Source organism: Dama dama, chromosome 31 (genome assembly GCF_033118175.1).
Source record: "Dama dama isolate Ldn47 chromosome 31, ASM3311817v1, whole genome shotgun sequence".
In the NCBI taxonomy this organism is placed as follows: Eukaryota; Metazoa; Chordata; class Mammalia; order Artiodactyla; family Cervidae; genus Dama; species Dama dama.
In genome coordinates this window covers 55,806,140-55,819,187 of record NC_083711.1, presented here as the reverse complement: position 1 = coordinate 55,819,187, position 13,048 = coordinate 55,806,140, and the positions used below count along the sequence as shown (strand labels likewise).

Sequence of the window (13,048 nt, the reverse complement as noted above, 5' to 3'; positions counted from 1 at the left end):
AGGCACTCTATGAACAGAAGTTCATAATACTGTACAGGAGGCAATGATCAAAACCATCCCCAAGAAAAAGAAACACAAAAAGGCAAAATGGTTGTTGGAGGGGGGCTTACAAACAGCTGAGAAAAGAAAAGAAGTGAAAGGCAAAGGAGAAAAGGAAAGATATACTCATCTGAATGCAGAGTTTGAAAAAATAGCAAGGAGAGATGAGAAAGCCTTCCTAAGTGAACAATGCAAAGAAATAGAGGAAAACAATAGAATGGGAAAGACTAGTGATCTCTTCAAGAAAATTAGAGATACCAAGGGAACATTTCATGCAAAGATGGGCACAATAAAGGACAGAAATGGCACGAACCTAACAGAAGCAGAAGATATTAAGAAGAGGTGGCAAGAATACACAGGACTATACAAAGAAGACCTTAGTGACCTGGATAATCACGATGATGGGATCACTCACCTAGAGCAAGACATCCTGGAGTGCAAAGTCAAGTGGGCCTCAGGAAGCGTCACTACAGACAAAGCTAGTGGAGGTGATGGATTCCAGGTGAGCTATTTCAAATCCTAAAAGATGATGCTGTGAAAGTGCTGCACTCAGTTCAGTTCAGTCACTCAGGAGAGCCTGATTCTTTGCAATCCCATGCAATCCCATGACTGCAGCATGCCAGGCTTCCCTGTCCATCCCCAACTCCCAGAGCTTGCTCAAACTCATGTTCATTGAAGGGGTGATGCCATCCAACCATCTCATCCTCTGTCATCCCCTTCTCCTCCTGCCTTTGATCTTTCCCAGCATCAGGGCCTTTTCCAATGATTTCTCAATATCTCAGCAAATTTGGAAAACTCATCAGTGACCACAGGGCTGGAAAAGTTCAGTTTTCATTGCAATCCCGAAGAAGGGCAATGCCACAGAATGTTCAAACTACCATACAATTGCACTCATTTCACGTGCTAGCAAGGTAATGCTCAAAAATCCTCCAAGCTAGGCTTCAACAGTATGAGAACCGAAAAATTCCAGATGTACAAGATGGATTTAGAAAAGGCAGAGAAATCACAGATCAAATTGCCAACATCGCTGGATCACAGAAAAAGCAAGAGAATTCCAGAAAAACATCTACTTCTGCTTCATTGACTACACTAAAGCCTTTGGCTGTGTGGGTATAACAAACTATGGAAAATTCTTCAAGAGATGGGAATATCAGACCACCTTACTTGCCTCCTGAGAAATCTGTATGCAGGTCAAGAAGCAACAGTTAGAACCAGACATGGAACAACTGACTGGTTCCAAATTGGGAAAGGAGTATGTCAAGGCTGTATATTGTCACCCTGCTTATTTAACATATATGCAGAGTATATCATGCAAAACACTGGGCTGGATGAAGCACAAGCTGGAATCAAGATTGCCGGGAGAACTATGAGTAACCTCAGATATGCAGATGATACCACCCTTATGGCAGAAAGCAAAGAGGAACTAAAAAGCCTCTTGAAAGTGAAAGAGGAAATTGAAAAAGCTGACTTAAAACTCAACATTTAAAAAACTAAGATCATGACATCTGGTCCCATCACTTCATGGCAAATAGATGGGGAAACTATGGAAATAGTGAGAGACTTTATTTTTGGGGACTCCAAAATCACTGCAGATGGTGACTGTAGCCATGAAATTAAACGACTCTTGCTCCTTGGAGGAAAAGCTATGACCAACCTAGACAGCATATTAAAAAGCAGAGACATTACTTTGCCAACAAAGGTCCATCTAGTCAAAGCTATGATTTTTCCAGTAGTCATGTATGGATGTGAGAGTTGGACTTTAAAGAAGGCTGAGCACCAAAGAACTGATGCTTTCAAACTGTGATGTTGGAGAAGACTCTTGAGAGTCCCTTGGTCAGCAAGGAGATCAAACCAGTTAACCCTAAAGGAAATCAATTCTGAATATTCACTGGAAGAGCTGATCCTGAAGCTGAAGTTCCAATACTTTGGCCAGCTGATGCAAAGAGCTGACTCTTTGGAAAACACCCTGATGCTGGGAAAGATTGAAGGCAGGAGGAGAAGGGGATGACAGAGGATGAGACAGTTGGATGGCATCACCAACTCAATAGACAAGAGTTTGAGCAAGCTCCAGGAGATGGTGAAGAACAGGGAAGCCTGGCGTGCTGCAGTCCATGGGGTTACAAAGAGTCAGACACCCCTGAACAACTTAACTGAACTGAACTGAGAGGGTATTGAAGAAGAGTTGTACACGTTAAAAATAAACATGGCTGAAAGAATGTCACAGAGCTAAACTGGACTCCATTTACAAGCTTGTTAAGTTCTATCCTTGAATCAAACTAGATCACTGGAAGACAATGTGTATTGCTACTGGCCACAGTGTCTTCCTATTAAAAAAAAAAAAAAAAAGGGCTCCCTTTCTTCCAAGAAGACCCTACACTAAACAAGGGTATATGATGTGGGGAGAGGAATGAGGATTAGATTTCAATCTCCACTCATCCTGTGAGCAGGATGCCCCAGCACACTGTATTCAAACAACTGTCTAGGTCAGCCACGGCTTATGTGTTTAGAAGACATTACCTTAGTTCTCTGAGAAAATCCTGTCACTGAATCATGCTTCAACTCTAAACCTTTATTATCCTTATGGACAACTCACCAGTCATATTTGTTAAGGGTCCTATCCAGACCAATGTTTCCCAGCTTTTTGGATTTCAGGGACCAATTATCTTGAAAGTTATTTTTGGGAACTGATGTAGGGTTGCCAAGTTTTATCTGAAAGAAATAAGACTCAAAGTATGTAATTTACTGAGCACAGTAATTTTTAAATAAAAGCCCAATATTTCTCAAGAAATAAAAGCTATCTACTTGGACCCACATTTTCTCTTTGATAAAATAAAGCTGAATCAGTGCACTGGGGAGCTGCTGACGTGCTTGCCACCACCTGCGTTTGAAGCCGCCTCTGCCCCGCTTCAGCTTCCTCCACCCACCCAGCCTTCTCCTCTGTTCTCTTAACCTGGTTGATGCCCACTCATCTTTCAGCTCTTAGACTGGAAAATCAGGGAAGGATTCTAAGCTGGAGAAATTCAAGTGAATTTAAGAATTAGTACTATTTCACTAATTGGTACAAAAGCGTGTGTGCATTCATGATCAATTGTGTCCAACTCTTTGCGACCCCACGGACTGCAGCCTGCCAGGCTCCCCTGTCCGTGGGATTTTCCCAGCAAGGATACTGGAGTAACTACTATTGAATACCAGAGATTGAATCCATATTTCCTGTATCTCCTGCTTTGGCAGGTGGATTTTTTACCACGGAGCCGCCTGGGAATCCTAACTGATACAAAAGAAAAGTATAATTGGTTCCAGATCAATAGGTTTAATATTTATTGACACCCACAGACTGTGAGCTTCATGAAAAGAGCACTCAAAATCTACATAGCTTTGCCCCCAGCTATGTAGACACAGATCCGGCTACATAATAGGTGCTTGAGTATTTATTGAATGCATTAAACCAACATCTCTTATATAATGTGCTCTTATAGTGATCTGAGTTTTGAACCAGAAGAACTTGTTCTCTTCTTCTGAATATTAAAGATGATATAATTTGCTTCTCACCTTACCCAGTTTCTAAGAATCTTAGAGGTTTATATTTCATCATGGCAACTATGTTGACTTTTGTTGTTGGAATATTTACTCTGTTTCCTCTTTCCTATTTTTCATATTATTTTACCCTTTATTATAAGCTGCTCTAAGCTGCTTCAAGTTCCTTTTCAGAAAGATGTGGGGTGTAAATAAATAAATAAAGCTTTACAGTGCAATAGCTCACCTGTTCCTGAAATAAAATGCTGACATTTTAAATATTCCTTATTGTAAAGGTTAGATGATTAAATATACTCCTCTTCTGCTACATCAGATTACCCAAATAAACATCAGCCACAAAGAAACCACACAAATAGATCAAGTTTTTGAATGGAGGTAGTTTTCAGGGACAGATACATACTTGAAAATCAAGAGAAAAGAAAATGCAAGGTATGGCATTCTAGTTTAAAAACAACCAAGCTTAAGAAAACCACCACATATATTTATGTTTATGCTTATTATGTGCCCTTTTAAAACATCAAGAAAAGCCAGCTGCCAGCTGACACAGTTTCCAAAGAACTTGAAGAAGCATCAAGACTCTTTCTTCCACAGGGAAAAAAAAAGCTTCTGTAGGTCTGCTTTTAACATTCAAAATGATCAGACTAGCCATCTCGAGTTTGGTAAATAGTATTTAAAACTGGTCCAAATATCAATTAATCTTCCAATTCTGCCTCACTTTCTAACAAAAAGCATTTAACCCCAACTCTACATAGGCTAACAACCCCGGGTTGGCTTCATTACTCAGCTAAGGCATCCATCACCTGTTGTGTCTGGCAGAGCTTTTATTATCTCAGAGCACAACCCCCTGAGTTTCCAGAAGAGAAAGTTCCCGCCTTCAGATAAATCATTTCAGTTTATCTAATAACTTGCCTACCCAAACAGATTAGAAACCTCAACAGTGAAAGCTTCTTGGAATGCTAGCCAGTCTTGTTCTCTGGCGTGACACATGAACTGTAGCAGGAGCTAACAGACTCGCCCAAGACCACTCAGAGGGTGAGCACACAGCGGGGGAAGCAGGCTTGTTCCGCACCCGCAGCCTCTGCGAGGGACACCAGCTCGCCAGGAGGATGAACCAGAGCTAGGCGGCGAAGGGGAGGCCCAGGGCTCTGAGGCGGCACACTGACACGTGCCCCGGGCACACGCTTGGGCCCCAGGAGAATGGTGCCCCGATTCTACGTAGGAGGAGGCGGCCACGTGCTCCTGCTCACATCTGAGGACTCTCCAACTGCCCAGTCCTTGTCTCCAAAGCCACAGCATACGCTCAGTATGCAAGGCGCTTGTAGGAAATACCCCGGGCTCAGTTCCGACCTCAGACTCTCCTGAGGGTGGAGAGGCAGCAGAATGCCCTCCTGGCACACACTTGCTAAGCCACCTTCAATTTAATTCCATAGCGTGAGAGGTTCTGAAGGAAGACTTAACGTGCGTACAAAAGCACCAGTTACAACCCGTCTAGGAAAACAAAGGGTGCTTGTTCTGAAGAGCTAGAAAGGAGTTTGGGCACAGAGTCTGGCAGGCTTCTTAGGTAGGCAAGAAATCTTTGTATTCAGATGAGCAAGGGGGACAAGATTCAATTCAGAATGGTGGGTTCCTTCCATGGCAGGGGCCCCCTGAGTCTTGTTGTCAATACCAGTAGCTGCTTTGGCAGGAGGCAGTTGAGAGCATGGGTTCTGGAGTTAGTTAGGCTTGGTTTTTTACTTAGAGCTTCAAATCTTACTAATTATAGGACTTTGATAGTACAACAGTCTTTAAACTCTTCCCTCACCTGTAAAGTGGAGGTTGGGTGTAGCAGTGGATAGAAATCCCCACAATATGATGAAGCAAAATGCCTAGCTCTCCAGCAGGTACACAAATACTTTTTCTTCACATTCTGCCATCCCCTCCTTACCTTTTATTGCCTTTCCAGCTTGTCTTATGACAGGAAGAAGTTGCAGAAGCCATTGAGGAAAGAGCTGTGGGTATAGTCGTGCCGAAATCTGGGGCCAAGGCAAGCCCCTCCTCCCCTCCTGCCAATCCTGCCAACTCCCAACGGTATTCTTGTTATACTGAGAAGCAATGATTTTCAAGAACAGGTTCAATAGAAGAAGGAATTCACTAAGCAGCAAGAAGCAAGGGTAGGGATGTGGGAGTGAGAAAACGTTTTTTCAAAGAGACAATGGAGGACCACAGATTCGCTTTGCTCATGGTGGCAAGAGAGAAAAGGCTCACAAAAATAAGGAGGATGGTTCACTGGCTGCCCCCAAACCTCCTCTGCTTTCCCTTCTAGTCTCTCTCTCTGTACTAATAGTACTTGTTAGTATAACAGTTTGACTGTCAACTTACCAGCTTTGTGGGTACAAAGACAAAAGTCAACCTGTGCTCCACACCGTCCAGTCCAGCAGAAAGGGATACACAGCTACACTAAACACGGGAACTGCTAGCCTTCTGCTAGGATCAACGTACGCTCACAAGAGAAAATGACACCACTTCTGTGAAGCCATTCATAGCCTCTCGAATATACTATCAGAATCGTGCCTTGTAACTTAGGGAGAAGTTTGTTGGGGGCTTGGGAAAAAAGTCCTGGTGCCTCAGTGGTAAAGGATGTGCCTGCCAATGCAGGAGATGTGGTTTAAATCCCTGGGTTGGGAAGATCCCCTGGAGAAGGAAATGGCAACCCACTCCAGAATTCTTGTCTGGACAACTCTATGGACAGAAGAGCCTGGTGGGCTACAGTCCATGGAGTTGAAAAGAGTTGGGCACAACTTAGCAACTAAAAAAACAACAAAATTAGGGAGAATTCAGCTAGGGGCTGGGGAGAAAAGTGAGGGCTACAACTTTTTAATTCTGTAACACATTCTTTTTCTATGTATTTAAACTCTGAATTCTCCAACAGCTGCAGATTCTTCCAAGACTCCTCCACTTTTTTTTTTTTCATTCTCACCAATCTTTACCCTGTTAGGAACTGTAGTGGAAGCTCTGTTCATAATGTCCATTTAACTGTCTCAGAAGATTAACTGATTTTCTCTATTTCTTCTATGAAATATAGTTTCTCGGGTCAGGTTCCCTAGAAGCACCGCCAGAGATGGAGATTCTCATGCAATCAATTTGCTACGAGTAATACTTTCAAGAAATAGTTGTAAGGAAGTGAGGGCAGGAGGACAGAGACAGGAAAGGAGCCAAGCCAAGATGGGCATGGCTAAGTATGACCTCTGACAAGAAACGCTGGAAGCACTGGAACATGAATGGCACCACAGCTTTGCTCATTCTTGAGGCAAGGGATCAACATTTTGTATCCTCGAATCAGTCAGTCGTTTGCCATGGGCCATCCTAGGGAACTATGCATGTGTGCTAAGTCGCTTCAGTCCTGTCCGATTTTTTGTCACTCTGCAGACAAGGCTCCTCTGTCCATGAGATTCTCCAGGCAAGGATACAGGAGTGGGTTGCTATGCCCTCCTCTAGAGGATCTTCCCAACCCAGGGATCAAACCCGAGTCTCTTACATCTCCTGCATTGGCAGACAGGTTCTTTACCACTGAACCACCTGAGAAGCCACAGGTATCCGTGGGCAAGGGCAATTCTCTGGAGAAGAGTGCATCTATGAGTTAACAGTAGCCAACACTCATAACAGTCAGAAGTGGGTTCGCCTGCCTGGCAAACAGGTTCTGAGCAGGACATTAACAGGGGCTACTGCTCATACTGACACCTGTCCACTGACATAGATAGCAATCTACAAGGTCCAGCCAGGAAACAGCAAGCCCTGTAGGTATTTCACAAAGAAGAAATCAGTTATAGGGAACTGGCCACATGGGTGACGGGAGAGGTGGGAAACAACTGGGATGAGAGAGCAAGTCCAGAGATGAGCAGGAACAAAAAGTTGCTATAACCTCTAGGGCTGGAGGACCAAAGGAAGGTGGTGTTAGCAGTCAGGGGCGTAGGGGACTAGAGTCCCACAGGGAGGCAGAGGAGACCCTCTAGGAGGTGAGGATGGGGGAAACAGTCTGGTTTCTCCCCTTCAGGGCTTCAATTTTCTGCCTGTACTTCCTTGCAGTCAAACCTACCAAAAGCCAAAGGGAAAGAGGGCCAGGGAAACGTCGCTCCTGTGACGCAGAGCAGGGGAGGGCAGAAAGTGGACAGGGGCCCACAGGCAGGTGACCGATAGGCCAGGAGAGCACGCACCACACTTCTGTTCATACCAAGTGAGCTACAAGCACCAAAACAATGGTATGTCATCCGTTTTCTCTGCTATTACATAGAATAAACCGGTTTTGGGCATAGACATCTCTTTAGATTTTAGATCAACCTCAAAGTCATAAAATTCATGCCAGGTATTTAGTTGATGAAATGAAATGAACAGTAAGTGTCATGTGTTCCAGCTCAGTCTCTAGTTGGAAGAGACCAGATCTGATGGCCTCCCAATGTCCATTCCCAGTCCGAAATTAAATCTAGGCAAAGGGGTAGGGACTCATTGGAGCCAAGTCACTGGAAAAGACTCTGATGCTGAGAAAGACTGAGGGCAGGAGGAGAAGAGGGCAACAGAAGATGAGATGGTTGGATGGCATCACTGATTCAATGGACATGGGTTTGAGTAAATTCTGGGAGACGGTGAAGGACAGGGAAACCTGGCCTGCTGCAGTCCACGGGGTTGCAAAGAGCTACACACAGCTGAGTGACTGAACAAGAAAAGATAGGGAAAAGTCAGATGATTTTGAAGGCAACATTAAGAATTGAGTTCTATTTTATTATTAATTTTGGCACAGGTTAACTTGGCAGGACCTTCCCTCTGCTAGTATTTCCATTTTCCCTTTTATCCATTCAGTTTGGTTCAGTAAATTATACTTAATAGTTGATATTATTTGGTATTTTCAAAATGTTAGTCATCATCTGAAGTGTTTTACCATGCAGTAAATAACATAATTAAGCATTAACCCAAGGTCCAAATTTAGTGGGGATATTTACATGTGTCTAATTATTTGTCAATTTGTGTCAGTACTTGGGACCACTCAAGAGACAGTTGAGGCAAAGGCTTCCCCTAGGGGCTTAACAAAGTGATTATAGGCTTATTAGAAAACACAGAAAGACAAGCCTGCCAGGTGTTGTTCTCAACCACTTGCAAATCAAATAACTGGAACAAAACAGAGGTTTGCTAGGAGAGGAACAATTTTCCAAGTATATATACTGTATGCAGATACCTGTTTCCAAGTAGTAAACTGAGGAAAATAAATGACAGGATCTTCTAAGTATTCTCAACTCTATTTCTTTAAAATAATCTGGAAGATCTATAAGCTCTAGCGCTCTACTAAATCCATAGTGCATTTTGATGAATGGTAAAATCTCACACAAGAAATAGTATTTGTATGTGAGCATATTAGCACACAGTTGCCAAAACTCCATTTGTTAAAATAAAAGTGACTAAATATGCCTGTTAAATGTTGCAATTAAAATAGTGTATAATACTTGTATACTGGGGTAAATGACATAGAGACAAATATTTGTAATATAATAACACACCAAGTACTCTTATCCTCCTCAAATCCAAATTTTAAATGGTCTCTTAAGCTTTCAAATCAATCTTGAGATGCACCAGTTCTGTATCTGCTGAGATGAGAAATCAAATCTATAATCATAACACACAAGCAAATTCATTCTCATTGCCAATATGGATGTTGGATGTAGTTAATTTCCAGTGATTAACAACTTTTGATACTCAGAATTCAGACCATTATACTATAAAATATCTCTTGATAAACCAAATGAATTACTTAGACTTGCCAAGAAATTTCAAAACAATTAAGTCAGCTGATTTTTTCCAACAGGTAAGAGGGGAACACTGTGCTATTAACTCCAACATAATTATGATTGATGAAAATAACACAAGTATATTAACTGACACTTTTGACAAATTTTGCATTCTTCAAATATTTTTTTTGTCTGAAAGCAATTTCGAAGATATACAACTATTTTTTATCCATGTAAGACTTGCTTTTTCTTATAAACACATATCAAAACTTATGATAAAATAATATATTTTATTTAGTCTAGAATTTTTCTCTAGAGAAATATATTTGCTCTATTCTAGGTAAGTATGAGTAGTCTAGGGATACAGATTTGGGGGTTGATGGAGAGGGAAAATAAGGTACTAGGTTTACAAGTGGGAGCATATCAAAGGACCTCAAAGAGTCCCTAATGGACAAAGCTAGAAAATTTAGGCAGCAAAATAAATATTGGATTGATTGTAACCTCAAATTAAAAAGAAAAAAAATTTGTGTGTCCATACTGATGTAAATGGTTGAATAGATAACACTTTTCCTTATCAAAGAATTCTGAAGACTATATAGTACATACCATCCCCACTCCAGGAGGTGAAGCTTAATTCATCTCCCTTTGAGTGTCAGCTGCCGCTGCTGCTGCGGCTAAGTGGCTCAGTCGTGTCCGACTCTTCGTGACCCCATGGACTGCAGCCCACCGGGCTCCTCCGTCCCTGGGATTCTCCAGGCAAGAGTACTGGAGTGGGTCGCCAGTGCCTTCTCCGTGAGTGTCAGCTGGATTTAGTCAATTGCTTGTAACAGAGTATGAGAAGGGGGAAAACAGGAACTTTACAGTGGAAAATGGGGCAGACATCACCTTAGCCTGGTGAGCAGGTACCAGAATATCATGTACCACTCATATGGTAAGAAAGCACTTCATTGGTATAATATTCTGCACAAAATTCACAATCCCCGATCAGGAGAGAAACACCAGACAAAGCCAAATTGAGAGAAAATCAACAAAATATCTGATCATTACACCTCAAAACTCTCAAGGTCACAAAAAGTAAGGAAAGAGGGAGAAACTGCCACATTACAGAACACTATAGAAGGCATAACTATTAAATGTAAAGTGATATTCTGGGCTGGATGAAACAGAAAATTAATAATAACGGGAAAACTAGTGAAATTCAAATAAAAGTTGTAGTTTAGTTAGTAGTATTTTGCCACTGCTAATTTCTTAGTTTTGACAACTGAACCACAACTACGTAAGATGTTAATATAGGGAAAGCTGGGTGAAAGTAAATAAGAACACTAATATTCTTGTAACTTTCCTGTAACTCTAGAATTACTCCAAAGTAAAATTTTCATTATGACCAAACAAAAAAAAAATACAACATATATAACATGTGAAAGGCAGTTAAAGCAATCCTTTAAGGGAAATTTATAGTCATAGACACATTAAAAATGAATATGTTAAACATTTATGAAATAAACATAAATCCAAGAAATTGGAAAAATACCCAAAGAACAAAGAAAATAACAGGAAAATAGTGGAAATAAATGAAATAGAATACATAAAACTGAAAAGTAAAAAAACTGATGGATAGATAAGTCTAAAAATGAACAGACAGACTTCTGGCAAAGTTAAATAAGAAAAAGTATTATTATGGAAAAGGTGACCTAACTACAAATAAAGCTGAGATTTGAAAAGATAGTATCAGCAACCTTCTGCAAATCAATTTGAAAACTTTTCTAGGAATTTCTCCTTTAAATAACTGCTATACACACAGACACACACACAGATAGAAAGCTTAAAGAATCCTATAATTAGTAAAAAAAAAAAAAAAAAAATCATGATAGTACTTTAAATCCTTCCTATATTCTCTCTCTCTCTCTCACTTACTCAGCAGGCCCAGATGGTTTTCCAGATGAATTCTACCAAACGTCAAGGACAATATCACCTTGGTATTAAAACCAAGCAAAGACAGCATGTGGAGAAAAATATAATCAACTGAGTTCCTGTATGAAAATAGACAGGGAAATCTAGATAACATGTTAGTACATCAAGTCTAACAATGTTTAAACAGGTAACAGAGCATGACTGTGCTAATCACATAACCACCAAGCAGCAGACCTCACGGTGGGATAATGTGAACATGAGGTTTATTGAGGGAAATTCCTGTGGAGGGTTAAGGTGAGCAAACAGCAGGCAGCAGAGCTTTCAGACTCATGTGAAAGGAGGGGAGAAAAGAGGAGATGGAGCAAAAAGAACATCAGACTGCAGTGCTACGCTCAGGAAGTTCTGATGAGGCCACTGAGCAGTCCACTGCACGTGCTCCAGCTAGTCACCCATCAGAGGACCCTCGTGTCCCTCAGGAATGAGCCTGTATCAGTCACCGGCTGAGTCAATAATGCCAGAGCATCCGAAGAGATCAACCGCGCCCGTGGTTAGCACGGCCACAGCTCAAAGGGTAGCAACTGCGGCTGTCACTCAATTATACTCTGCAAAGCAGGAGATCTGAGCCCTACATTTTCATGGCTGCCGCAGTGACCAAACTGAGTTTTCTCCAGGAAAACTCCAGAGGTTTAATCGAAGGATCTAAAAGTGAAACACCACATGCGCTGGACCCAAGTCGTGTGTGCCTCTTCCGGTCCCCTCAGCTCTAATGCTGCACAGACGTCACCATCACCATTAGGACCTCATGAGTCACTTCCCTAATGAGTACCAGGCCCTCCCTTTGGACTGTCATGCAGAACTGAGCCAACCAGACCCTTGCCAGGATTCTTGACGTGTGATTCCAGGTATGAATGAAATGCCATACTGCAGAGCATGGAATCTGGAGTCCCGAGCTGCCATCAAAGGGACCAGATGATGGAATGCAGATACATGCGTCATCCTCCTGCGTACTGCTTAGGGACACGGTTCACTGTGCAATCCATTCAGGAAGTTTCTGATGCTGAATGAATGCAGTTACCTAGAGAACTGCCAGGTCTCTTTGCTGGCTACTCATGAAGGGATCAACATGGTAATCCAGTCCTTCACAGAGCTCCCCATCTTCCCCTGCCTCTTTCCAGCTTCCTGATGACTACCCTGGGTTTGCATGTCCCAAATAAAGTATCAACATTTTAATACTTGCTTCAGGTTCTGTTTCCTAGAGAATCCAGGTCAGTACAGCACATTAAAAGATTGAAGTTGAAAATCCCATCTGAATACATAAAGAAAAGCTTGATAGCATACAAAATAATCTAAAAATCTCATTAAATGAGTAAAAGTTTTTTAATGTGACCAAGCATGTATCAGAAAAACCCATTCTAGTTCTTAGAAATTAAGAATTAAAAACACTACCTTTAAAATCCATCATAAGAATCACGCAAATGTGACAATATATTGTGGTAGTCAGTAAGAATTTACTAATGAGGTTGTTTACAAAGCTATGGGCAGGGTTAAGGGAAACTACCAAGGATGCTGCTGCACCCCCACGGCTAGCAACAGAGAAGAAAATATTTATTGCCTTAGGCTGAAGGAGCGATTTACCAGATCTAGAGAGACTGGGGTCTGCTGGACATGCGTGTGTGTGTGTGCTTGCTTGCTTAGTCGCTCAGTTGTGCCCCACTCTTTGTGACCCTTTGGACTGTGGCCCGCCAGGCTCCTCTGTTCATGGGATTATCCAGGCAAGAATGCTGGAGTGGGTTGCCATTTTCTCCTCCAGGGAA

The 13,048-nt window shown here is 41.9% G+C and overlaps 1 protein-coding gene across 20 annotated transcripts in view; it reads right to left on the bottom strand.

The window, feature by feature from the left end:
• HHLA2 (HHLA2 member of B7 family) overlaps window positions 1-13,048 on the bottom strand; it is a 112,101-nt gene that overhangs the window by 67,691 nt on the left and 31,362 nt on the right. For 2 of the 20 annotated variants that reach the window (XM_061134327.1, XM_061134315.1), the window contains exon 1: window positions 9,930-9,948. The exons of the other annotated variants lie outside the window; for them this stretch is intronic. The gene's annotated coding sequence lies outside the window, so the exon portion shown is untranslated. Of the gene's footprint in view, window positions 1-9,929; window positions 9,949-13,048 lie in introns of those variants that run through there. 20 annotated transcript variants of the gene reach the window in all.